The sequence below is a fragment of the Oculina patagonica genome, chromosome 4 (assembly GCF_052425735.1).
Source record: "Oculina patagonica isolate OP01 chromosome 4, crgOcupat, whole genome shotgun sequence".
NCBI lineage: Eukaryota > Metazoa > Cnidaria > Anthozoa > Scleractinia > Oculinidae > Oculina > Oculina patagonica.
Window position 1 is genome coordinate 9,682,401 of NC_135761.1, and position 27,458 is coordinate 9,709,858.

The window sequence follows — 27,458 nt, forward strand, 5'->3', positions numbered from 1 at the left end:
TTCAAATATATACAGAAGTATCATCCTTTCGTGGGTTTTGCACCCTTGCTCATAAAAATCCATGGGTGCCATGTATGTCAGCTCAACATCGCTTAAGGTAGGGGATCCTTTTATAAGGGTAGTCACCACTCTTTGTAATCCTGAAACACAGCTAACCGAGTTCTTAGGTGTGGCCAGTGTGTATTAAGGTAACCATGTGGATCTTGTTACATGTTGTTACCTTAGGTCATCTTCCACAAGACCCATTGCCGTGTCCATCTTTACCTCGTGCAAGGCATCTTGCACCACTCCTATTTCTAACTTTTATTCCACCTTGGTTTGCTTAAGGTAATTTCTCAGTATTGCATTGCGCATACCGTACTGCACATAATTTTATGCGTGGTTAGCGCGTGCACATTAAGAAAATAGCGGCTTTTTCTTTACGGCTTGGCTTGCAAGAGAGGTAAATCGTCGTTTTCTCGTAAACGAGAACCGAGACCTATCATTTTTTCTCTGTTTCTGAGTCTAGCAATCACCTTCTTTCTATAAAATGAATTTAAACAAATTCCTATTGTAAAAAAAATAATAATCAACGGAAATTTGAACATAGCCAGTACTCGTAAAAATATAATTGTGACCTCGAGATAACTGCATGCTCGGAACAAATTGAATCCGTGTTTATTGAAACTGCGTGCCTCTATCGCGAAATTTTTTTTAAACTGTTTCTTTATGTTGATGTGGTACATGTGTAGTTATATTCGCGTTTTGCTTTTTCCTTATTTTTTCTGCTCTCACGAAACGTAAAGTAAACTGTTCAACAAATAATGTTACCAAAAGCTGATATTGTAAAGAATTATGGGGTATATTCAAGGACTTCCTGCTCCTTAACGAATACCGGGACTCTCCGACTCCTCTTTAATTCAAAAATAAAGTTCCCTTAAGATTAACAACCAATAGGCCAGGGCCGTTCCTAGGATGCCATTTTATCGGTGAAGCCGCATTTGTATCTTATCAAACCATTTTCTCCTTAAGATGGCAGTTCACTTTAAAGTCAGGGTTAATATGGTGACCATCAGGCGAGTTACATAGCAATGATGAATAATTTACAGTGGGGAACAACGCTTAATGCACGAATCCTGAGAATAGAACTGCACTATTCGCGCAGACTCGGTGACAGGAATTTGCTAACGTAAACGACTAATTCAAATGAAAGTATATGAAGAAATGCGCGACAAACCAACCAATTATCTTGTTCACTTACTATTTTTTTGTATTTGGTAATTTTGACTGGTTCAGTTCTTGTGATCACTTGCTGAATGGTGGCCCACAGAGGTGCTTCAACTATCAGTGGTTACGGCCTAGGGCTCATTTCCTACTGTTTGTATGGAAGAGTCATACCACCGCTAAATGTGATAACAATGCTAAGAGTAACGCTTGTGAGAGCAGCTGGTTAGAAAACGGCTACCGTAGTGATTCGATTTAGCGCCCGGGGCGCTTATTTACTTTTGGCACCTCAAGGGAGGGCGCTTATTCGGGACAGGGCGCTTATTTAATTTTGTTGAAAAACAACCAATTATTCAAAACAAAAATGTAATAAACTAACAATAACAGAAACTATAACAGGAACAAATTGTTGAAAGTTCAGTTACTTTTAAACGAATTTTATATTTTAGCAGTAAATATACAGCTATTTCGAGAAAGGTTGTCGGAAAAAAAAACATCAAAGTGCACGCGACAAGACCGAAAGGTGGTCTGGGTATTCACTGGAATTTTGCATATTGGCCTAGAGGAAATTTACAAGTTTGTATTTTTGCACGTGGAGAATTTGTTTTTCTTCTCAGGAGGCATATATCTGTAGCTTTACTTTTACTGTCGCATGTCTTTGAGTGAGGAAAAATTCTCCTGAACTTCAGAGGGTCTAAACGTACCTTGTTTCTACATGTCTGAAAAGAAAGAAAACCTGAAAATTGCGCTTATTTGTATACGTAATTGGACTACATGCTGTCCAATTTGGAAATAATTTGATGAAAAAAATTCCGAGGGCAGCCAATTTGGCTGTCAGAGGAATTTTTTGAATCTAATTATTTCCAAAATTGGACAAGCATGTAGTCCGGTTACATATTAATTATATAGCTTGTAGTCAGTCAATCCAGCATAAACAATAAACTTATGTCCAGAACGGGAAAAGCATTCAACAATAGTAGGCATAACACAGCACATGCAACTCACTCAGAGCATTGTCTTCACAAATAAAACTTAAACAAAACAGTGCAATTTTATTCACCTGAGTTTGCGAAGCTTGCTACAAAGTGAGTGAAAACACTGCATCAATCAATGAAAGTCGTAAACAAAGTGTCCGAAGAGCTTAACAACTTCTTGAATGTGACATACTCCTTTCCACTATATCGTTCGTACTTCATCGCCGTCTTTTCTTTTCGAATTTCAGCAAAAAACGACAAAGAATTGCATCTAGCTCATGCCTCATGGCGATGAATATCTGACAGATTTCTTGCTTCGCTTCGGTGCACTTACGTTCACCCAAGTTTTGTACTATTGGAGGTGTTTTGCTCTTGGTTTTTGCTTCTTAGTGTAGCTAGCTCCTCTGCTGACAACGTAGAAAATTTCTCTTTGTTGTTTCTATTGCTGAAAAGCTCAAAAGGAATAGAAAAACGTAGCAAACTTGCTCTATAAAATTCCGCCATTGTCGACTCACAATGCGACCAGTTTACAGCGCTGACGCTATGCTTTGTGCTAATTGGCTAATATCCGTCACATGTTGTGTTTTCTTCGATTTGATTGGCTGAGACGAAACTGTCCAAATTTTTCTTAAATTGGACAGATTGTGAATTTTACCTAAAAGTCCTAATTGAAACTATCCAAATTTAATCCCAAATTGGACAGTTCCCAGAAATTAAGGAAAAATAGCTGTGCTGACAATATAGGATTTACTGACGGCTATATAATTATGTTGTTATATCTCATTAGTATTCAACACGTGCAGTAGCTCAATACGTCTACCCATACTACCTTTAGGGATTGGCTTGTGCAGTTTTGTGCTTTTTTCCGACAACGTTTCTCGAAATAGCTGTATACATGTACGGTACGGCGAATGTTCATGAGTTTATCTATTCGACGTCGATGACTTCAGTAGGGGCAGTTATCCACAATAGGGCCTTGGACGAAATGAAGGTTTTATCTGACGAAACTTCTATCAAGCGAAAGGTTTGAACGAATTTTGTTTGTGTTTATTAATTTTATTCGGTTACAAGCAGCCGAAGGCTTGTTTCAGGGATCCAGCTTTGATAGTTAGTGGCATTGGTAATATTTGTCACAACCAGATACAGGAATGATTCTTGTCTACATTGTTCTTAGTTGTTTTTATATGATGGTTGTTAGAAAATCGTTGTAAAATATTATTTACTTAATGGTCGTCCACAGAAGATCTAACTGGCAGTCGACTACTACAGGGGAAACGTGGTTAGATCATTTCATTTTTTTGTCGTCTAAGTTGCTTCTCGTGGTTCAAACCGGAGGTGAATACTTTTAGTTTCGATAGATCAGAATATCTTTTCCTGATATTGACTTTTCTTTGGTGATAAATTATTATATCTGGAGTCGTGACACGAAGCGGACATGCATAAAAAAAGAAACATGAAGTGTCTGATCGTTCACAACAAACGCTGTAAAGCCAGCCCAACTGCCAGTGTAGCGGTAATCACAAAAATATAGATGATGCGATGCTTTGATACAAGTGTACTTCGTTTTTTCTAGCACGTTCGGTGTTCCACTGTGCTCCCAAAGCTTTTGTAATCCGCGACAACTTATGTGGCTTGGCACCTTATCAAATTATCAAACTTTTGTTGTTTTCGTTTTTGTGATTCCTTTATCCGTTTTTTTTTGTTTTGCGAAAAAAAATCTTTTTTTCGCAGATGGGCTTTTCAATTGTGTTATCGAAGTTCTTGCAGAGCACAATGTTTCAATGTTAGACAACGCATGGCACAGGAACAGCCAAAGATAAAGTTTTTTAGTCGTGCCCTCGTATACATTCGCTCAGTTTTCACGTATCTCGGCGAATAGTTGAAATCAACCATATCTGAGAATCTTGAGTTTCTTAATGTTACAACATCCTAGTTATATCAAAACTGTATATCAGAGAAATTAGAAGATGTCAGCAAATTTCCAAGCTTATAAAACTAGAACATTGTTTTTCGTAACCAAATATACCTTTCTTATATTTTTTTTTCAAGCATGCTTTGTTTAGTCTAATTTCCTCTCTATTCTTTTGTGTGGGTTATCTTTTGTCCCTGAGAACCGTTTAAGTTCATTTGACTGAACCCCACGTGCAGTAACACCTGGCGATTAATAAACAAAACTGGCGATCTGTGACATTTACGACGCTATTATTGAAAATAAAGTCACGCGAGGCTTGTGAATTTTTTTTTCAATATCCTCTGAAGTGAGGTTAAAGACTTATCAGCTATCTTCATTTAGGCACATTCCTACATGTACTGAAACCGATTTTGTCTTCAGATGTTTACTCATTTTTGCATCATAGCGGGATTTAAGTAAGCGCAAATAGGGAATGTCGCTGTTTGCACAAACATGATATACTTCATCAAGCGCCATGTGCTTTAGCCCGTGCCTTTATAATGACCTTCTTATTTCGCCAAGTACTTGACTTTATAGAGCACTTAAAAAACTAACCTTCAGAGCACGGAGTTGGCCATGTGTATTACTACTGCGTTATTATACCAATATACTGCCCAAAAACTAAAGAGAAAGGAATGATACAAAATAATTGTACAATTAAAAATGACATTTTTGCAGAGTTTAGAAAAACCACTGTGTTGTACTAAATAAAGGGAGTCAGTGACACATGGCACTCACGCGTTTACTGATGACGTTTCCCGGGCCTGCATGGCACTCACTGGCTTTTTTGTTTCCCAATTATGTCTCAGAACGTTTTAACCCACGTGACAGTTTTTGACATGTTTTGAGGACAATTGCGTGGTGGTTAGCCTCTAAAAATAGGTGGAGCGTGAACATTATTGTTTATCCATTTATACGCGGTAATTAACACACCTTAGCCCGTTTACTGATTTTCGTTACCAAAGGTGAACTGATGGAATTCCGCTATCTTATTTTTGCAAAGTGCCTTCTAGCTTTGTAGGTTTGAGTAAAGGATTTCCAATTCATTCATTGTCTTGCATAGCCCTTAAAAATCGACTGCGTGGGAGGCTATGCTTGCATAAACGAGAAATTATTAACGCGCGCAAGTAAAGCCAACTTAGCGGCAATCCATTTGGAAATTAAGAAGCAATGTTGACAGCTTTCTGACATCAATTTGGTCGTTGCCAATTAAAACCCAAAGCTAGGGGTCTTTGAGGCTTTTCTATTCAGACAATCCAAGTACTTGACTCTGCCCAACAGTTTGACAAAGAGGTGCCCCCTTAAAATGAGACACCAGACTGCAAATAGAAAGATGAAATGTTTAATTTCGCCTCTGAGTTAAAACGCAATTGCGATTTCAAGGCAAGGCCAATTTGAAGGCTAACAGTGCTCCAAGGAACATTATTACAGATACTGCTTGTGTTTGAGAACGCCTTCTTTGCGTCAGGTTTTCAAATAGTCAGATTCCGTGGGAAGATGCATTGACAATATTATCGGAAGGCCGGAAACTGTGCATCTTTTGACTAGTAAAAAGCGATTAACTTAAGTTTGGCTCGGGGGAAGAAAAGTACTCCCTTATGTAAGCTATATAGGTATGTGCTGTCTCAAAGGGTTGTTTCCAAGATTGGTCTAAAATAGAGCACAGATTTTGATCATTTTTGTCGGAGATAGGGTATGGTTTGTGCACTCTGGTTAGCAATTAGGTTTAATTCTAGGAAGAAACTATTTTTGTCGTTATCATTTTCATCTCTTTAATAAGAAGTGTGATTTAATAAACGTCGGAAACTACCCAAACCGATGAAGTTCCTGGGTATAGGGTCAGGTCTGAAATAGAGTTGGAAAAACCGCATATTTCGGTCTGAAATCGAGTTAGAGTTTCAACCCACATACAAATTGTTCGTGGAGTAATCCCCAATTCTTCCTGGAAAGGTTGTGACTGGAGCAATCAGTTTGGATTAGCAGAGTTTATGTATGGGGAACAAGAACCTACTACTTTGGCAATATGATGACAACCAGCTGTCTTTCTGAGACGCGAAAATTACTTGCCATTTACGTTTTATATGTCATTCTCGAAAATTCGCAGGGGAACTTACGTCGTCACTTAGTCGTCACTTAGTCGTCACTTGTGTTGAAATAGTATGTTAGTAGGGTAGCAAACACTGAGAAATTGATGCATGGCGTGATTCGCCGATGACCGTGACGGTACATTGATTTACACTGACTTAAAAGCGTGACCAATTATCAGCGTTAATAAACATTGATTTCCTTTGTCACATTGTTTGCCTGAAAATAATTGTCAGGTTTTACAATTTGTTGGCCACACAAATGTTGAATGACTAGTTTGATCACCTAATTTATTTCAAGATTGTCTTAAGATTAGTTTCACACAAGGATCATTTTTGATGAAGTAAAATCTTTTAATTATTGTTGAAATATTATTACAAAATTTACTTCAAAATAATCTAAATATTTACGCCTTTAATATGTACAACAATGTAACATTTTATCACTCCAAAATGTAAAGCAGAAGTTGACAATATAACAAGATCTCAAAGAAAACTAAACGAAACGTTAACAGAGAACAAAGGATAGTGACCTTTTTCATGAACGAACCAATCACGTTGAAGAACACAAACGATTGTTCTACAACAAAACGAGACACCCAACAAACTTGTGGAAGATGTGGACCTCTCGGGAAATTTGAATTTGTTTGATTGGTTAGCTTCAATGCCAAATTTTGAGAGGTTTTCAGCGGTTTCAGTTTGGCAGTCACAAAACGAGTTTTTAAGCTAAATTAATCGAGTAAAACGGTACTTTTGCCGCCAACGATAGGATCTGTTGAGTGTATACAGTTTGGAGAAGTCAAGTAAAACAGATCTTTATTTGCTTTCATTGGTTTCAAACTTTGTTGTGAAACTTTTGTCTGGCTGGGATCGCTTCAGGCGACTGGCTTTCGTCTTCCGGCGACAAGAAAAACCTACCAAGTCGCACGGCCGGGCAACCTTCTTTGTCAGTTTCAACTTAGCTAAGAAAAGGTCACACAATAAACTTCCCTTCTCTCTTTGTTGTCTTGTGTTGTGTTGAAGTTTACAAGGCAAAATGCCTCAAATCCTTCAATGAAGTCAAAATATCGTTGAGCCGTCGATCCATCTCGGTTCGTGCGATTTAACATACGCCTGCATTAATACGACTGCAGTTTCATTTTAGACTTCATGTAGTGTCCACAGAGAGTCTTCTCAATACTTATGCTTCATGAAGCGCACATAAAAAGACTAATAAAAGAGGAAAGTCAAGTATACTATTCTAAAGGATAGAAGGAAAAAGAAACAGCGTTTTCCTATGTGTATTTGAGCCATAAGAATTTTTGCCCACGAGGTAGGTCCCAGGTACCCTAGGCCCCTCTGCTAGATCAACCACTGCCAGCCTTTTATTTTTGACACCTGACAGACAAAGAGAAATGGGTTGAATGCTTTAGAAATGACTATGCATTCTTGTATTTAAAAATGTTATTTATTTGTGGGTTAATGGATTTTAACTAATCAATAATACATTGATTAATTAATCAATCAATCAACTTATATTTTCTTTTCTTTTGGGCCATCAACCCAGACTGCTGGGCACCCTAGCCTATAAGGTTGTATGCCTGCAGGGCTCCCTGGAGTTCATCTTAGAGCACAGCCTTGTGACACTTGTCTGTTGTCAAAAAAGATCGCTACCATTTTCTCAATTAATGTTTGTTCCAAGCCACCTGGTTCAAGTAGCTGCACTGTAAACAATTGAATGATATTTTTTTTCAAAACTTAACTCATTAAATGGGTAGGAAGCTGAAGTATAAAATATGATACGTTTAATACCCCACAGAACCCGCCTTCCTTGACCCAACCCTTCCCCCTCCCCATCCCACCTTTTTTCTGGAATACGGTATTCATCTCAGGGTCCTTTTAGACGTTGAATAAGACAGTATTATTACAACTGCTTCTTTTAAATAAACAACTTTATTAATATTTCTCGTTTTATGTACATTCATGTGTAACAAATACTGTATATTATATGCAGGTAGGTTATTTATCACAAGTCTTACAGTGTTTAGAAAAACCAGCTATGTTGTGCTGTGGGAAGTATGGCTGATGATGAAAAAGCACTTGAAAAATTAACAAAAACATGTCGAAGCCCGATTTGCAGGAAACCATCTTATTTTTAAAAAAGGCCATGCCATTTTGGCAACATAAATCGTCCAAGCTAATGCTTATGTATGTATCCATAGTTGACATAAAAGTTTGCTATCATGGCTAAGTGTCATCTCTTTATAGCTCATCTGTTACCTAGAAAAAGGAAAATAATCTTTGTTTAAGTTCAAGTACCATTTCCCTTATTTAATTTTATGCTTGGAAAATACCCTTAAACCATTCAGTCAGTTTTGTTATAACGAACAGTTCTATCACTGGATGTAGCATACATCGTTTACTTGGAATATCTACCTCAAGACAGGTAGTTATGAAATGACATTCCTTGTTTGAAAAATTGCTATAGTATTCCCACATTTTGTAGCTTTACCTATGTGTTCTTAATGCCCTATCATCTCTATATTTTTAAAATAAACTGGTAACAGTGCATATAGAAAGTCAGTAACTACTCCTTATTGTTCATGCGTTATTATATTTATTGGAGTAAACTAAATAGCAAGGCTATTCTCCTTCAAGAGTCCTTGAAAAGTATGCTCATAAAAACATTTGTTGGATCATAAAAAACAATCCCTCCCCTTGGAATTCAACTTTGGTCCCATTGCTTTTCTCTGAATAATAATAATAATAATAATGATGATGATGATGATGATGATGATGATAATAGTAATAATAATAATAATAATAATAATCGTCATCATCATCATCATCATCATCATCATTATTATTATTATTATTATTATTATTATTATTATTACAATTCAATATCGTTTTTATATGACATTCAATATCATTTTCACCCCAGCGTACTTATTAGCAATACCATTGTATTTCTAGGTACTATGAACTGGAAAATATTCACTATCGAAGTTGTCTAGTGACCAAAAGAAATAGCTTTTTATGAGATGAAACAGTTCCATATGGACACCAAACAAGTTTCTACAAGATGTCTCTTTCCTACAACCACAGAAACAGTGATCATGGTGCACAGGCTATTTCTAGAATGGTAATCAAAGTTGAGCTGGCCATAGCCGAGTGGAAGGTGTATCAGGCGAGGGAATGTGTGCCAGTCCAAGAGAAATCTGTAAAGGGTGAATTAGGCATTCTGTTTTTGTCAAAGGGTTTATTTCTCTCTTTGGCTTTTGGCACTGATGATGTTGAGCAAAGTCTTTCCGCCAAGAAGAAGATGGTAACTCCGGGCAGGGCTGCTCTTGGAAATACGACTATACATGTTATCAAAGATTAGGGGAACGGCAAAAAGCTCAAATCACAAACGGGTTTCTTAGAAAATCACTAAAAGACGCGAGTATGTGCTCAAAGGCTTTTTTGAAGAAATAAAAGAACTGGCAAAAAAACAGTCGAGGAATAGAGAAACAGACACTGAGAGATGATAGAAGGGAGATAGAGAAATGGGAGCAGAGTAACTGAAAAGACAAAGAGTAAACCTGGCTAAGCGGGAAAAGTAAATGAAGTCAAAAGTAAAGTGACCTGCTTACAGCTAAAGCTTTCTTCGAAATAGGTAATGACTTCAATAAACAATCAAGAATAACAACTTAAATGAGGCTGCTATAGCTCAAGGGTTGCTAACAGTTGCTAAAAAGAAAATGGAGCATTTGATGGAGAACATAACTTGTTAAAAAACCTTGTTCTGTAAAATAGAGAGCCATTTTCTAAGAAGAAAAAGTCAGTGATTTTCAGATCTTTAGTACATTATTTGTACGTATAGTGTATTGAAAAGTGCATTGCATGTTCTCTCACGTAGACAAAAATATGATTCACTCGGTCTAAGGAAGTTTTGTTTTAGCAGTATATTGAAAGAGGCTATTTGAGTGGTGGATAGGAATGGCTATGAGGAGAATGAAAAGGCCATTACGTGTGTTTTAAACATGTACGAGGTAAATAGTGTTTAAACAGTACGAAGAGAATACAAAACGAACACGAGTGTTGTTTTACGTTTGTTGTAAATGATTAAAAGGCCTTCATTTTCCCTATCATTTTCACCATACGCCCTTTATAGGCCTACATGTGCTTTAAAATGTCCAAATTTCCCCTTTTTGTCCTCTATTTTCTGAGTTTTGTCTTTTGCGTTTCAGTTTGTTGAGGACACACTCTTAAAGAAAGCTCTCTTGGGATTTACGATAGAAGGTTAGTAAACTTAAGGTACTAAAAATACTATTAGAAAGACTTAAACGTCTATTGAGATAAGACAAACATTTACAAACCCAATTCAATCCTTGCCATTCTTGATCTGCGTTAGATCTGTGTCGGCCACCGTTAGTTCTATGTTTTGGAAAAACAAGCAAATAAAAAAAAAAAAATGAGCAGCAAGTCGTTTGAATTGTAACTAAAATAAGGATTCATCTGAAACAGCTGTTGAGCTTAAATCCTTCTTTTCTATTAAGAAAAGTCTATTGGCTTTAAAATCTCGTGTGCTGAAGATTGCTTATGACAATAGTGAGGTAGGTAATCAGACCATTATTTTGTTTTTACATTGATTAATACCTCGTGTAGGACACTTGCTAGTAACACCAAAATATATGCAAAAATATACCAGGGGTACTTTAATTAATACATAAAACATGATATTAATAATAAATACAAAAATTGCAACGATGAGTTTTCGTTATTTATTAATCTCGATCGCGCAAAAAAGACCACAATAACTGGTTTACCCTTTCATATTAAATTATTAAGTGTATTTCAGTTGAGAAATTTCATAATATTTGTTTATTGGTGTAATAATGAAATTTAATTTTGTAATGCTATCATGAATCCACTTGATAAGGGAATTAAAACATTAAGATAGCTTTTTTTCTTTCTTTCGGCAGCATACTTCAAATTAAATAACAATAATAAACCTTTATTTAACCACGATCTGTATTAAAGCAAATACATGCTTGAGGGGTCGTGCACATCAAATTAATTGTTGCTAAAAGTCTGGTAAAATACATTTAATAATTGAAAAATTAAATGAGAAAATAATAAGTTTATTTTCTACTACCGTTGCACATGCTATTTTGATTGGCCCCTGTACACTAAATGTTTTATTGTGACAATAAACAATATTAATGATTTAATACAGTCATTGGCAAAATGATAACGTATGCTTTCGACCAAACGACGATTCAACAATATATAACTTGCTCACCGGTGATAACTTGAAAAGGGCGCAACTATGTAGAATGTGGGGTATCCATGAACTGCTCCAACACCAGCGTTAAAAGTATAAAGGTACATGGAGATTCCTCGCGAACGAAAAAATCGACTGAGATAACGGATTAGACGCCTGTATATTCTCTGATTGGTTAAATTCTGCAAAAAAGCCAAAATTGGAAACAAGTTCATTTAGTCACCTCAGAGTTTGGTGTTCTTTTCTTTTATTGAATGAAGAATCCTCGTTCTTTGCCAAAGTTACTTTAGCAAAATTACCACAACTTTCTTTTAAAGATAAAACAAGTGGTATCAGCATTTTGGAGGCCGCTGTTAGTAACTCTAGTCTTCTTCGTTGTATTTCATTGAGCTACGTTTCTTGTTCGCCTTACGATCCAGGGACTAAAATACCGCAGTTATTTAAAACTGCAGTTATTTAAAACACATTCATTTGTTTTGTGGTTGGCACCTACCGTTGTTTCACCTTGTATGTCAGCCTGCTGCTCTTCTGGGTTTTGATCCATCAGTTCGACTGCTTCTTTTAAACCCCTAATGAAGGAAATAAATAAGTTTTAAGCTGTTTCTTCTTCGTCTTTGGTTGCACGGTGAAACTAAAAAGCAAATTCCCCCTGTCCATGATCCTTTTCGGTATGGTTTCTTTAAATTGTTTGTTTTTACTATTTTTACCAAGGGAGCGGGTAGTGAAAAAATCCGTGTGCTTAATTTGCATAGTTCGCTGACGTCATTTACAAGACCTCGTCCTTTCAAATTGCATATATCAACTTCTACATACCATTGACATGACTCGGCAGTTGTTTCTTCTTCTTCTTTTTCTTAGTGCTATTCCTTGTCCAAAGTCGCCACCACAAATTTCCAAAAGAAGCGTTGATTTGAAAGCTGTAAATTCTTAAGAAATTTAACTGCTCTGTCTTGACCGTCTTCTACACTTCATGTCACTGATTCGTTGAATGATAGAATTCTACTAGCTGATAACCTTACTCCTGAGTGGTACCTTCTAGCTTTGTTTCCAAAGTACTTTGAAATCATTTTGTCCAATTTGAGAGTGTTAACAAACGTTCCAATCATTCAGACAAAATGCACCAAGCAAAGAGAAAACAGTCAACTGATAACGTAAAAGCACGGACGAGCAGACAAGGCTTGAACTTTTTTGATGACGTGTTTCGTATTGGTTGGCTGCTAAAAATAGGTAAGGATTCTTTTGATTGTAGCTAAGACAACGGCCGGAAATTGCGCCACTCCTGGCGGTTGATTAGACAATGTTTGACAACTTTTCAACACATACACTGTTTTGTAGACTTTTGCTTGTAGCCAACTACGATGTTATATCGTTTTGTCAAGTTGGTATACCATGTAAGATTTGCCTAATAGCCGCACAATCATAATGGACGCGAACACTAGCTGTGATTGATAATTAACATGCGTGGTTCTTAACTGATAGTTTACAAACCCTATTTGTTTAGTGTTCAGTTGTTCATACTTTTGGATCACATAACATTGAGCACGTGATACGTTTGACGCATATGAATAGTTTCATCTTAATTAATACGGTGGAATCATAATTTCTCGAACCTCAAAGGGAAACGAAAATTGGCGGAATAGAGAAAATGGGTGTTCAAGAAATCGGGATTCTGCAGTATCAAGACGCCATCCCTTGTGCCATTCATTTTGGTCACTGAAGCGATACAAACAAATTAGAGCCCACCACAGAGCCGCGGGTCGTGTATTGATTTGTGTCGTTTATTATGGCGGTTTGTTTTGCGGCTGTCCGTTTGTCACGAAAGTAGCGTCAATCTTCACTGTAAAACGGTCAAACTCCGCCAAACAAAAAAGGAAAGCAAGCTCGCCGAAATTAGAATTGCTCCACATAAATATCTCTGTTGTGACTGATTGCACACTTGATCTTGTAGTCCACAAATTGTTCGCCCTTCTCTTTTAATTTTAGTCATGCATAATGTACGGTGTACGCCGTAAAATGTAATCACACCGGAATATCAATAGTAGAGCAAACACACAACGACAGTCAGATTGGAATCAGGAAAGAACTGCTTACACATGGGCATTTTCCGTATGTATATTGATCATTCTGATTTTGTGGTCTGCCGCATTTTGGTGGGTGGACGTCGTGCCCTCTCCACCTCCCCCGTGGAAGCTTAGCATCCAGGCAGGATATTGTCACGGTGTTGTGGAATGTGGGTTTTCGATGGGTTACATGCGAACATGCTCAAATGAAATCTAACAAAGACTGAAATCAATGGATTCGCTTCTCGTTTTTTTTAGGCTAAAACCTGCTGATCAAATTGCGTTTATCAAAGTTGGAGGGCATACCATCACCACATAACGAAGTTAAAGACCTTGGAGTTACTGGAGTTACATATGATGTTCATCTTAGTTTCAAAACTCGTGTCAACGGTATCTGCCTTTGCTTCACGCACTACACTCTTTTTATTTTATAAGAATCTAGTTTATAAGAATATCGAGGCTGAAATTTGCGAATTTTTAAGAATATTTGAAGAATAAACCTGAGGCTGAGATTTTGAAAAGAATATAGTTTTTAGTTGAAACAAAATCAGGTATTTTCATTTCCGTCACTTTATCTCTGTGAGGAATACTTTGTTTAAAGCCAAAACGGCCAGGCTGCAACGAAAAGCAATGGTTCATATGCACAATATAACACGATACAGATCTGGACACCAAACACTTGTAATTGATTACACAATACTTGCTAAAACAGAAATGTCAAACGGTATTTTCTAAGAATGTTCATAAGAATATTTTCAGCCTAAAATCGGCAGAAAAATAAGAATATTCAGCCTGGGTCGGAAAAACTGTATTCTTATAAAAAAAAGAGTGGATTCATCACATCAAAAAGATCAGGACATCTCTATCACATACTGCTACAGCACGCCTCATGCGATTTAACTGCTGTCATGCAATTTTGAATAAATAAATGTATTGAAATTTTGTCACAGACGAATTTACTTCCCGTTTGGCAGCAACTGTTGACCTGACCAATGCGATCGATCCATTTCTTCCCTTCAGATAAGTGTTCCTCTAATTACACCCCGGGGTCATTTCTTCCCCTTTGTATGTAGAAGAGTTGTATCACCGTTGAACGTGATAACAGTGCTAAGAGTAACGCTTTCGAGAACAGTTGGTTATAAAAATGTCGCCCCCAAGGCTAATTGTTTTCCTTTTCGTTTCAATCTGTGAAATATTGGCCATTTGGCTTTGCCTTTCAAGTTATTTCATTTAGTACGCTAATAGGAAGATTCGGAAAAGAAACCGAGTGCCCTAGTTTTTTCATGTTAAAAGATTTACTCTGAGCGATAGCGGTTCCTGTTTTGCATTTTTGTTAAAAAAAATAAAATGTAGTTGACATAATATGACTGTTTTAAAGTTACGTAATCAACACAAGATTTGAGATGTTGATTTTGAAATCTTCTCTAAAGCTTAATTCAAGAAGTGATATGTCCTCTGTTCTAAAGTTCAAAAATTTTACTTTTGGCTCGTATATTGACGAAGACGGGCATGGACAATTACTCACTTGTACGTAATTTGGCCACACAACGTCAAGAGAACACGCAAAACATGAGAGTGTGTTAAACTGTAGAATCCCGTATTACATGGTAAGTACTCCGTTGTGGATGTGAACAACAAGAAAAATTTAGTGTCGTAATAAATCCCATATTCGATAGTTTTAATGGTGGTTCCCCCGGTTTCAGCAGGTTTTCTTAGTTCCTTTGACTTTGGGATATGGGCCTCGCCTCCGGAGGTAGGTCTAGATCAAGGTGGCTACCCCGGTACACCTGATCTGTACCAAAATCTCCAAGGAATGCTCCCTGCATGTCCCCAAGTCCCTAGTCCCGCTATCCTACCACCCAAATTTTGCCCATAACTTTCGTGCCATTGTCAATGACGTAAAACTCAAAAACTGATGAAACCAGACAAAATCAGGCCATAAAGTTGAATCGTAAATCCCTTGGTTTTAGAGACAACACTCTGGCAGTTTCCGCACTACTGCGCAACTCGTTAAATTTTAGCTGTTTCGAGAAAGGTTGTCCAATAGGGCGGAACACCGTACGCAACAATGCCGAAAGGTAGAATGGGTAATGGTAGAAAAACAGGGGACGCACTGAATACTAAATCGATATGAACGTAAAATGTATTAATTTTTAACGTTTCTCTTTTATTTTAAACCTGTAGAGGCAACAAGATGGTTTAACCTAAATTTTAGAATTTTCCAAATCATGAAAACAAATGCTAATGATTACGTGTAAAAATAAAACCATGTAGATTTCTTCTTCACTAATATGCAAAACTCTAAATAAACACAACCATTCGGTTTAGTCAAGTAGGCTCAAAGCTACTGTCCGACGTTTCTTGCAATACGGTACTGATCTATGTTCATTGTTTCATTTTTCTGGCCACGGTTGTTCAAAGGGCGTAGATCACTATCCATCGGGTAAATCGTTATTTAGTGGATAAGTGTTGAAAAAACAAACTGCGCTGTCCACTGGATAGTGATGGATAGCGTTTCCACCCTTTGAAAAACCGTACCCAGCTGCATGACAACCGTTCTCGAACAGCGTACAACGGCTGTACGCTGGCTTGGCTACAGCACAAGTTTAGTAGTGTTTAAACAAAGATGCGGTACCGTTGTAGCTGCGCTTCTTTTATTTTGACCATTTTCAAGACTAATCACGTGTTGGAATTAACCGGCTGTTAAGATTTGTGGTTTCAGTCATCCGTTCTTTTTTACCAGCAGATTTCCTTTTGCCAATTTTGTTCTCGTTTTGAGGACGAGTCTAAGAGTCGTGTTAATTTCGCTTTTCTTTCGTACAACACGATATTCCGTGTTTATTGAAGCGGGACAGGCTCAATATAACGTGGTAGCGCTAAATCGATTGTGGTCGAATTGCTGTAACAATCGGGAAACTCTTAGATGAATGAAGGTTTCATCTGACGACGCTTCTATCAAGCGAAAGGTTTGAATGAATTTTATTTTTTTGTATTAATTTTATTCGGTAACAACCAGCCGATGGCTTTTTTAGGGATCCAACTTTGACGGTTAATGGCATTGGTAATATCAGCCACAAACGGATTTGGGAATGACTCTTTCCTACATTGTTCTTAGTTGTTTTTATATGATGGTTGTTAGAAAATCGTTGTAAAATATTGTTTACTTAATGGTCGTCCACAGCTAGAAGATTTAGCTTGGCAGTCGACTACTACAGGGGAAACGTGGTTAGATCATTTATTTAATTTATTCAAATCGGAGGTGAAAAATTTTAGTTTCGATAGGTCAGAATACCTTTTCCTGATATTGAGTTTTCTTTTGTAATAGATTATATCTGGAGTTGTGATGCGAAGCGGACATGCATAAAAAAAGAAAACATGAAGGGTCTGATCGTTCACATAAAGGCTACAATAATGTGTTTCTTATTTTTGCGTAAGAAAAAATACGCCATCCTAACTATAGAGGAAATCACAAAAATATAGATGATACGATGCTTTGATATAAGTGTACATCGTTTTATTTAGCACGTTCGGTACTCCACTGTGCTTCTAAAGCTTTTGTAATCCGTGACAACTTATGTGTCTTGGCTCCCTATCAATGGTCAAACTCAAGTTGTTCTTCTTTATGTATTTCCCTTTACAACTTTTATTTTGCGAAAAAAAATTTATCTTTCCGTTCCAGATGGGCTGTTAAATTGTGTTATTGAAGTTCTTGTAGAGCAAAACGTTTCACTGTTAAAGAGCGCATGGCACGGGAACAACCTTCACTTCAGTGCCAAAGATAAAGATTTTTTGGTCGTGCCCTCGTAAGCGTTCCCTCTAATTTCCGCTTTATTCTTCTGTGTGGGTCATCTTTTGTCCCTATCCTGTTTAAATTCATTTGACTGCAGCTCCACGTGTAGAACACCTGGCGAGTAATAAACAAAACTGGCAATTTATGACACGTTAATGAAGAGGTGTTAATAGAAATTAAGTCACGCGAGGCGTTTGAAGTTTTGTTTTCAATATCCTCTTCAGTGAGATTAAAGACTTCACAACTTTTAGTTGGGCACATTACTATTACATTTGTCTTAAAAAAGATTTTGTCCTCAGATGTTTACTTATTTTTTGCATCATTGCAGGTTTTAATTACTTGCAAATCAGAAGCGTCACTGTTTGCATGTGTTTGCACAAACAAGAAATGTTTTATTGAACGCCATATGCATTAGGCCCACACTGAGCGTTTGAAATGAAGAACGAAACTCTGCATGCCTTTATATTGACCCTCTAATCTTGCCACCTACTTAACTACTTTAAAATGACCATTAGTGCACTCAGTTGGCCAAATTTACTAACTACTGCGTTGTTTTAGCAATATGTGGCGCAAAAACTGGAGAAAAAGGAATGATACAAAATAATTGTACGATTGAAATGATTTTGGTAGTCTTTAGAAAACCACTGCGTTGTGCTATAGTTAGGGAGGAATCATGTAGTGTGTATGTGTCTGTGTGGATTAAAAATAGGTTGCTGGAGAAGTAAACAACACTTGAAAATTAGTATTAGCAAAAATCAAATCTCAGGAAACGGTCATTTATGGAAATGTCCATGTGCCTTGTGTAAACCGTTCCAGCTATTGGCTTAGCAGTGGTCTTGTTTAATCGTTTCTTTTGGCTTTAATGACATTTATGGAACTCACACATTTTATGTAGTTTCAGTGTCTGGGTGGCACTGGCTTTGTTGCCAAAATACGTGGATATCATTTTATCTTATCAGAAGGTTTTAACCCACGTCGCAATGATCCAAACGATAAAGGTTTGACGTTTTGTCGGATTTTGACATGCTTTGAAGACAATACACAATAATTAACACACGTCCGTGATGCTTAACATCGTAAATTATTTCATTATGTTTTTTTGGCGAATGTGGCAGTACCGTAAAGTACCTTGGTTCTTCTGCATATTTAATTTGATGCTTCTGATGGAGAGACGCGTCGTTTTAAACGGCCTAAAATGGAAAACCCATTCTATAATTTTGTGGAGCACCCCCCTCCCCCTCCCGGGAAAGTTCATGACTCGCGAAATCAGTCAGAATAGGCGATTTGCATGATGGCGTCACTTGACTACAACTACCAGAATCCTCCGCTTTGTCTTTTTGTCATTCTAATTAGAGCAATTGTTTTTCAAACCCCACTGGGAATTCAAAATTTGAATAACAAAGGAAAGGCGAAATGAATTCTGGTATTTGTAGTCAAATGACGACATCGTGCATATGTGCTATTATTGCGAACAAAAAAAAAAAGGTTTGGAAAACTACTCTTGATTCGATTGCTTTTCAATCTTAAGGGTAGACCAGTTATTAATTGTTACTTGCTATTTTACTTGCGGCTTTTTCTCGTTTTTAAAAGCTGGAAACCCGGAAACGTGGATTCCGGAAACCGAGGCCCGGAATACTAAAGCCCCGAATTATGGTTGTTAGGTAGAGCAGCAAACACTGAGAAATGGATGCATGGCGTGATGGTCTGATGATCATCACGGTGCACTGATTTCTGCTGTCACGTTGTTAAAGCGTGTCAATTTACCAATTGTGAGCGCTCAGAAACATCGATTTCCTTATTTTTTTAGAGCATTTTTCCCAAAAATAATTGCCAGGTTTATAGTTTGTTGGCTTGACAAATGTTGTTGAATGTCTTGTCAGGTTTTTCCAGACCATACCTAACTCTTTGAATTGGCCGATTAGCAGTCCTCGCAGACTCGGATCGATATGAAACTTGTTTCAGGTATTGGTTTTAAATAAAAGTTTGATATAGTATATTTTTTGAAAAAAAAAATGCATTTTTGTACCTTCTTTTATGCAAATTTAGCCGTAATTTTCTTCTGCTTAAAAAAATCATTTTTCATGGGGGCATGTAATACACATTGATTTGAATAATCTACCATAATTTTGTAAACGGGGAATTTGTAACGAAAATTTTTCGTTGGATCAAACGCCTTCTTTATCGTTAAATTTCGACGTGTTCCTGGGAATCAATGTTAATAAAACTTTAATTTTAAAATGTTTCCATTATCAAGCATGCGCGATAAACGCTTCAAAAAAACTATTGAGCCGTTTAAAACATTTTTTTTGAAAAAGCGTTTAGAATGGAAAATTACCTAAATTATCCATGTTGAAAGTGATCGTAAGAAAAAATCCAATTCTTGGATCGCGATATAGAAAATCAAAAAGATATACCGATATTATGAAGTAATTTCATCAACGCAGTGTTTGGCTACCATTTCCATGTAAAAATTACAGTTTGAAATATTTTTGTGGTATATTCGAAATCAAACGCACATTATTATATTATTGTGATATTTTTTTTGCAGTACACCATAGTTTAACATATTGCTATGATGCGCTTTTCGTGAAATGTGATTCGCGTAATTTCGTTTTTTTTTTGTTTATTTTCGTCATGGAAATATCAATGTACCTAAAAAATATATAAGATCAATCTGCAATCTAAGACCAATATCTGAAATAATCTTTATCTCAATCCGAGTCTGAGAAGACCAATTGAAAGTATTCCTGGAAAATAAAATAAAAAAATACACAAATAAGATATTAAATAAATAAAATTAAATAATTAAGTACGATTAAATACAGTCCGACCTCTATTAAGCGGCCACCCTCGGGACTTTGGAAACTTGCCGCTTAATAGAGGTTGGCCGCTTAATAGAGGTACAATATAAATTGGATTGAAATGGCAGTAAACATGATTTTATTGACTCTGTATAGCAAAAATGCTTTTAAAAAGTGAACATATATGAAGATAAGAGACGGTTAATTTTTTATGAGGTAGGGGGGGCTGGTGGGATTTGAGGGGGCCATCCAAAAAATATTGGCTTCAAAGGGGGGGGGGGGCAGCCAAAAACATATGGTCTGTAAGGGGGGGTCACTAAAATTAATTTACCGGCTTTTAAGTGTTGTAAAGAGGCTTCTGTAAGAGTAAAAAACTCTTGCCAGAATGCCCAAAATGAGAATCCTGACGTTCTGAAAATTCAAATTTTCCCGGGGGAGCATGCCTTTGTTATGTATCAAACGCCATCAACTCAATCCAACAGTTTATTGGTTACAATAGCCTGCGAACAGGCTCCCGAGTGGGGTTTTTACGCGAGCGAAGCGAGCGGCGTACGCGAGCGAAGCGAGCGGAAGAGCGGGGCCTGAGGGGGAGCCTGTAGACTTTGTTTGATTCCGCCCATCCGCCCACTTGTAATGGATCCTGTAACACATCTGTCAGTAGGGTAATTAGACCTAGCAAAAAAACAGATGACAGGCCTACACAGACTCCTACTTCGTGACTTTTGTACAAAATAAGCCGTTCGGTAAAATTGGATTTGGTCGTCCAATTTATTTTGACGCTTCAAAGTTGTTTAGAAAGGGCACTATGCTCTGTCACTTGTATTATAAGAAGGCGATTTTAGGTTATAAAGTAGAGTCGAAAGACTGCCGCTCAGCAGATGTGTAGAGATGATAGATCTGCACCGTTTCCCGTTAGTACATTTTGACACCTCTGTATTAAATTTTGCTATTGCGGTTAGCCTTGGCTCATTCATATTCGCAAGATGTGTTTTAAGCTCTAAAAATGTTCGCTCTGGAAGGACACAGATCCTATTTCCGTGAATATGTTGATTATGTACTTGCATTCTATATTTGCAAGGCCGGGCCCGGCTGTTTATAGTGTTGCAATGTGTGTTGCTTTTTATCACGGATGACATATTTATTTCTGTCCACTTTAGCCAGAGACTGCGTAGCTTTATTTTGCAAAGGCTTTAAGCTATTGCTTTGTTTTAGAGACACGTTATTTACTGTCGCTAAGGATATGTATCTTGCATCAATTTTAACGAGCGTTTAGTCTTTTGATCTCGATGTTTTGGGTTTTCGCCTCTTTCCTTTGTTCGTTGTGTGACATTTGCACCACAAGATAAATGTAGGATTCATGTAGATTTATTGCATATCTAACCACACGCAAGTCGGTTGACTTTTTTGCGTGTTGTGTATGCCACTATTTTTCATCACTCACTTGTCAAAAATTAGCGTTCTGACCAATCAGATCATGATACCAGAATCTGGTATCATGGATCGGCGTTTTCAAAAGACTGTCCACAGGCTCCCGCGCCCCCGTACTCCCCCTCAGGCCCCGCTCTTCCGCTCGCTTCGCTCGCGTAAAAACCCCACTCGGGAGCCTGTTCGCAGGCTATGGTTACAAAAGCAGACAACCCATACTAACAGACAGCATCCACAATAAGCAGTTGAGGCAATGCCAGCTATTTGGGGATATGATTTTTGTACACTAATACATTCTTTAGTCACAAGGCTTGATATATTTTAATTTCACTTCATTATTGTTTATTCCTTTTTTTTTGGGGGGGGGGGGGGGGGTGTCATCGAAAAAAAATTGGATTTTGAGGGGGGGCCAGGTAAAAATTTCGCTGAAGAAAGGGGGGCCATTATTTATATATAACAGTGACTATCTATCAAATCCCACCAGCCCCCCCCCCCCCCTCCTACCCCATAAAAAATGAACGGTCCCTAAATCCAAAATTCATTGGAACAAAATATCAAGTGCATTTCAAGCCCATGCATAGTTCTAGCTCTAACACAGAGGGCACGTAGTTGAAATGTACAGTATTTCTTCTGGTTGATTATGTACAGAAAAATATGCAAAACATCGTTGACAAGTTTCTTAGGCCTTTTTGCATCAACAGTTAGTGTTGATTATGTACAGAAAAATATGCAAAACATCGTTGACAAGTTTCTTAGGCCTTTTTGCATCAACAGTTAGTGTAAAAAAAATCGGCACAAGATATTTCACGGACAATATATATCATCTGTCACCATTTCGCTTGGAAAAATAATTTGCTGGCCGCCTAATGGAGGTAAAAATCCATATAAGTAATACACTTGCGACAGCAAAAAGGTGGCTGCGGCCGCTTAATAGAGGTGGCCGCTTAATAGAGGTCGGACTGTAATTCAACCGATCGAATATTACACCTTTCAATCTAGCATGCTCTGTATGACTCGTATTAACCCTACATTTTTGCATTTGAGGTAGATTCTTGAGGGGCCGATAATTTGGCAATTCTATGCAATGTGTTCATACATTGCTCTGTAAACATACATATAGATCATTTCTGCGATTAAATAATTCTACTGTTCGAATATTACACTTTTTTAGCTAAAATTTTGATGCAAGTATCCGTGTAAATTGTTTTTGCTGTGGATTATTGTGGAAACGAGAAATTAGCAATTGTGTGCAACGTGCTCATAAAAGGTTTTCAAATGAAATTTTTAAATAATCAAAACAAATCACGCGACCAGTATAAATCTACGGTAGCTCAGTTGTTAGAAAGTAGTTCTACGGGATACTCTCCATTTGCTTGGTTGTTGGTTCAAATCAGAAAGTTTGCAAGAAGGTTTTTTTTCCTTTCGTTTTCTGGTTATTTTTTTAATTAGTTATCTATTAAATTTGAAATATAAAGGTTAAATGGACAGAAAAAATATTCTTTTTTAAATTATGTAGATTCGAGTTATTCGAACGCCCGCTATTTCAGCAAAATTTCAGCCGTTGAAATCAATCGAATACAAACGCTGGTAGCGTAGAAAACATGGCTGCATAGGGTCAGTCACGTAGTGCCAAACAATAATGTTTTAAAAGTGTCCTAAGTAAAATTTACCTTTTGTTGTTGAAAACTGAACTTTTAAATGATAAGGCTCGCAAGCAATTGTTAAAAAAATAGCCTTTGTCTATCTTCAATAGAATATAAATTCCAAAAGGAAACACACACACAAAATGAAGTGTGCTGAATAAACATGCTTTTTTGACGAAAATAAAGCAAAATAAAAATCTCCACAAAATGCTTCTGGTGCATTTCAATGGCATAGAGCAAGCTTGAAACAAAAATCACAAAAATGATTGCCACTATGTTGTTTGTGCGGTTGCCCCTAAATAAAATAAATGTATCGAGACACCTTAATTTTAGATTCACACACATATATCATTTTTCGAAAATCTTTTAATTAATGTCCAAATTTTATTACAATTTTATCATCGAAATAATCTAGATATCGTCTTTAATATGTACAACACTATAAAATCTAATAACTCCGAACTGTACAGCAGAGAATGACAATTTTACATGATCTTTGTGAACAAAAGGATAATGCCTACATGCAAAACATGCAAAAAAAATATTGTAAAAGGATGATCATAGAAAAAAAATAATGTATCTATTTTGTAAACAACATTTCCTTAAAGCATAAACTAGGCTGGCTGGCTACAATCTTCACAGTTCGTCTGTTGTCTGTGGAAAGAAATATTAAATTGAAATGAAATGTGATTGCATTGATTTATTGCAAATACAACCTTAATAAAGTAAATTGAGCTTTATTTTCTGGAACAGCTTATGAAATCTGTCAGTCATATTTAACAGAAAACTAATAAAACATTTCATTTGAAAGCAGTAGGAAATAATATTTCTTAAATATTCTAAGGTTTACCACGTGAAAAGTATTAACATTATTCAAGTACTTTGCTAACTGATAACAAGCCTTCCAGGGGGTTGACATAAGAACTTTTGGTCCAAGGTTTGCTTTACAAAGCATTGGATGAGAGCCTCAAAAAAAATATTTAATTATTATAATTTTTTAACCCAAATTAACTAAATGGCTCAATGTAATACGTATAATCAAAAACTGTAATAAGCATTTTAAATCAATTATTATTTTGTGGATATTTTTACCACTTTAAATTTGCTTTTGCAATAATGGTACCTGTTGAGAAGACATTACTTGAATCCAAATGACTAATTTATGAATAACACTTTGTTAGCATGTTATAAACTGTTATAAATTTTACATACATTCAAGTTCGTTTAAATTACTTGTGGTGAACTCTACATTTGTTTCTGTGTTGAATTATTTATCATAAATATTTCTTTTTTTGTTATTTATAAATATAGTTGGCCAGTTCTTATTGTAATTTAGTAGTGATTATCAAGACAATACATAAACAGAGATATATCTGAATGAAGATAAAGTTTACTTACCCCGTCTACTCCTTGCCATCCTGTAACTTCATGGTTCCGCCTATACCAAGATGATAGTGTTAGAAATCCGGAAACAGTTATTTCCTCAGACAAGTAAAAAAAATTCTACTGAAATTTGAAACAGAATTTGCTTTTATATCGACCGCCCATTTGAACGTAAGGTGAAGACCAACAAACATCAGGAAGATTGTTAACGAGACCACTTTATCGCTCAAGAGAGTACAAATTGAAAACTAAAATAATTCCATTATCTACACTGATAAATTGTCGGAAGTTAAATGCTCTAGGTTCGAAAACAATTAGAATGTATTTTGGCAGTAGGAAGAATTAAAAAACAAACACAATTTATAAACTTTCTTAACACGTTGAAATGAAATGAAAACTTGAATGCCTCTTGTCAAAAATTTCACAGCTAGAAATGTTTGTTAACTGCCCGTAGTAAACTTGTGCACAATCAAGTAAAAGAAAAATACTGGCACATAATGGCACATCTCAGAGATGCGATGACAAGGTGGCAGAGCTTTAAAACGATTGTTTGACTTCATATAAGACCTAACACTAAAGGTATTTGGTTGTAGCATGAAACAATAACAATATATTTGTATCTCAGATCGAGTTTCAATGTAGAATTCTGCATTTATCTAACAAAGCAGTTTAAGACATATTACTCACCGGTAATAAGTTGGTAAAAACAAAACTATGTGGAAACTTGGGTATCTTTCTCCACATTCTGTGCAATGAAGATACACTTGGCTGAACATCAAACGAAGATGTCTTCTCAAAGAACGAAGTAGGCGGTAATATGCTGCCTGACTGTATTCATTCTGCAAAAGAACCGATAGTATAAAGAATATGTTTCTTTTCAATAAACGAACGGCATGTTCAGTGTTAAATACTTACGAGTGCTGGCTGGTGTTGCAGAAAGTTTGCACGAGCTTGATTTTCATCTTGTGCGGAGCTATCCTGTAATACCTGGACACAGAGAAAAATCGAGTTAACTAAAACGTACAACCGATATTCCGCTGGGGAATTAAAATACTTAAAATAAAAGACCTATAATTTTTGCATGTGAGATGATTGCGAACTGGTATCACCCTTGAAATTCGGCAGACCTTATCTTGTTGTAACATAAACAATGAAATTTATACAAACAGACGACCGACGATTTGTTCTTCAAATGTGTTTTCCTAAATCGAAGACCAAGTTCTTTCTTAGTTTTAAAGGATGTGAACACACAAAAACTGGTCAGTAATAAACACGTAGTCACAGAATGATGTGCATTTTAAAACGAAACAGCATTCCATAGAGGCTTAGGTATTTCTCTTGTAATAGTGAGGCGTAAGATTCTTGTCGTGTGGCACAGGTGATATACAACTTTTAGGAGTCCATGCTTCCTCTTCTGCTTTATATTATCTTACACTTTTTAGTTACCATAGTATTATATATTTACTGACTGAATGCTGTTATACTTGTAAAGAAGGTGCTTGCTTAATATTGGAGAGAAAAATCTTTATCCAAAATGGGGTTCCTTGAAATGCAATTCACCTCTAATGTTTGCTGTAATTTTTCCAGTAGCACACGTTCGCAATCGTAAATTCATAAAAATATTCCATTGCATATGTACTTAACTTACCAAAGTGGTTTCCATACCGTTTTCTTTGTCCTATTTTGTCCCGAAAACACAACAACAAAACAACGATATAGACAACCTCATGGCCCAAAGCTCATTTCGCATGTTGTTGTTTAAAACCCAAACCCAGTAGCCTTCTGGGTGAAACCAGAATGCCACTTGGTAGGAGCTGAAAATGTCTTTTACTCAGAGTGGCATCTTATTATGGGCTTTACCCCATCGTAGATTAACCCCTGACTCCCGCACCCCTCCCCTCCGGCCAAGTAATTGACGTCGCGAGGTAATTATCTGGAGGTATTTATCTAAACCTGCGTTCCTTACCTTTTTATCGGTTTAACGTTTGATGTTTAGGTTTCTCTTTTGCTCCATTCGGTTGGGCCCTGTGATTGCTGGTTCTGGTAGGATAGCTGTAACGAACATAACAAGAAAAAGGAAATGATAATTTGGTCAAATAAAAGCTCTCTCATCGTGACAGTTTTAGAAGAAGATTTACTTGTGTTATCTCATGAATGAATTGTGCAGAACTAGTATTTACTAGTTGTCAAATCATTGTTAGTAATTTTCATGTTTTGGAAACTCTAAAGTTGTGGTTCTTTATCTTCTCTTTATTTCCCTTGACTATTCGGTTGACCTAACGTTCTTAAATGCACCTACTATGCACCTCTTTTCCTACCTTTCTTAAAGAAAAATGCGATCATTTTGTTGGCGCCTTGTCATGTATTCACAATCTCAACCACTGCTTGCTCCTTGACACTGTTCTTGTCACTGTTCTTATTCTCTTGCCATCAACCAAGTTTCATAAAATGCCAAAGCAATGTTGTGAATTGCCGAAATTTTCTTTTATGTTTCTTTCTTGAACCCATATTTTCTGAAAAAAATGGCATTCTACCGCTATACAATGTCGAAGAACCGTCCGTTTCAATTCATCCACTTGATGATCAGCCAACTTTGATTCCATGTGATTGGAGGCTACAAAAATATCCTTGAGCCGTTATAAATTTTCACCAAGGTGCAACATCACCTTTTGACTTCTCCTGAAGAAAAGAGCGAGCAATATCAACTTATCTAAGACGTTCACATAATAGTTTGTCGCTTACTGACTTTAACCCATGCGCGTGGACCAGCGGGCGTCGGAAAATGGAAACAACTCCTGTTAGTTGATACGCTGTTACCTTGGAATGCATCCACTGGAAAATTTAATCTGCACTCGTGACCTTTTGGTTTCATTATTGAGTGTGCGAATTTTTACAC

The 27,458-nt window shown here is 36.7% G+C and overlaps 2 protein-coding genes and 3 long non-coding RNA genes across 8 annotated transcripts in view; 2 read left to right on the plus strand and 3 right to left on the minus strand.

Moving 5' to 3' along the window:
• Nucleotides 1-27,458, minus strand: part of LOC144649483 (uncharacterized) — a 137,595-nt gene that overhangs the window by 81,625 nt on the left and 28,512 nt on the right. The gene's annotated exons all lie outside the window — the stretch shown is intronic.
• LOC144649479 (cyclic GMP-AMP synthase-like receptor 2) overlaps nt 1-27,458 on the plus strand; it is a 113,772-nt gene that overhangs the window by 14,110 nt on the left and 72,204 nt on the right. The gene's annotated exons all lie outside the window — the stretch shown is intronic.
• LOC144649487 (uncharacterized) overlaps nt 2,827-27,458 on the plus strand; it is a 30,681-nt gene continuing 6,049 nt past the window's right edge. Inside the window, exons 1-4 of one of the 2 annotated variants that reach the window (XR_013569909.1) lie at nt 2,827-3,201; nt 9,168-9,849; nt 10,424-10,475; nt 13,779-14,370. This is a non-coding gene — a long non-coding RNA (uncharacterized LOC144649487). Of the gene's footprint in view, nt 3,202-9,167; nt 9,850-10,423; nt 10,476-13,778; nt 14,371-27,458 lie in introns of those variants that run through there. The other variant, XR_013569908.1, reaches the window with a different exon arrangement.
• On the minus strand, nt 8,126-13,045 carry LOC144649486 (uncharacterized). Of its 2 annotated transcripts, none has more exons than XR_013569906.1 (5): nt 12,274-13,045; nt 11,954-12,029; nt 11,479-11,642; nt 10,553-10,610; nt 8,126-8,471 (listed from the first exon to the last, which is right to left on the minus strand). It is a non-coding gene; the product is annotated as an uncharacterized LOC144649486 (long non-coding RNA). The 2 variants fall into 2 exon arrangements; XR_013569907.1 differs by having other exon boundaries at nt 11,479-11,627; nt 12,274-13,032.
• On the minus strand, nt 23,528-27,447 carry LOC144649474 (uncharacterized). 2 transcript variants are annotated; one of them, XR_013569905.1, is made up of 6 exons: nt 26,881-27,447; nt 26,529-26,614; nt 25,478-25,549; nt 25,250-25,401; nt 24,578-24,617; nt 23,528-23,833 (listed from the first exon to the last, which is right to left on the minus strand). It is a non-coding gene; the product is annotated as an uncharacterized LOC144649474 (long non-coding RNA). The 2 variants fall into 2 exon arrangements; XR_013569904.1 differs by having other exon boundaries at nt 24,578-24,603; nt 25,239-25,401; nt 26,881-27,443.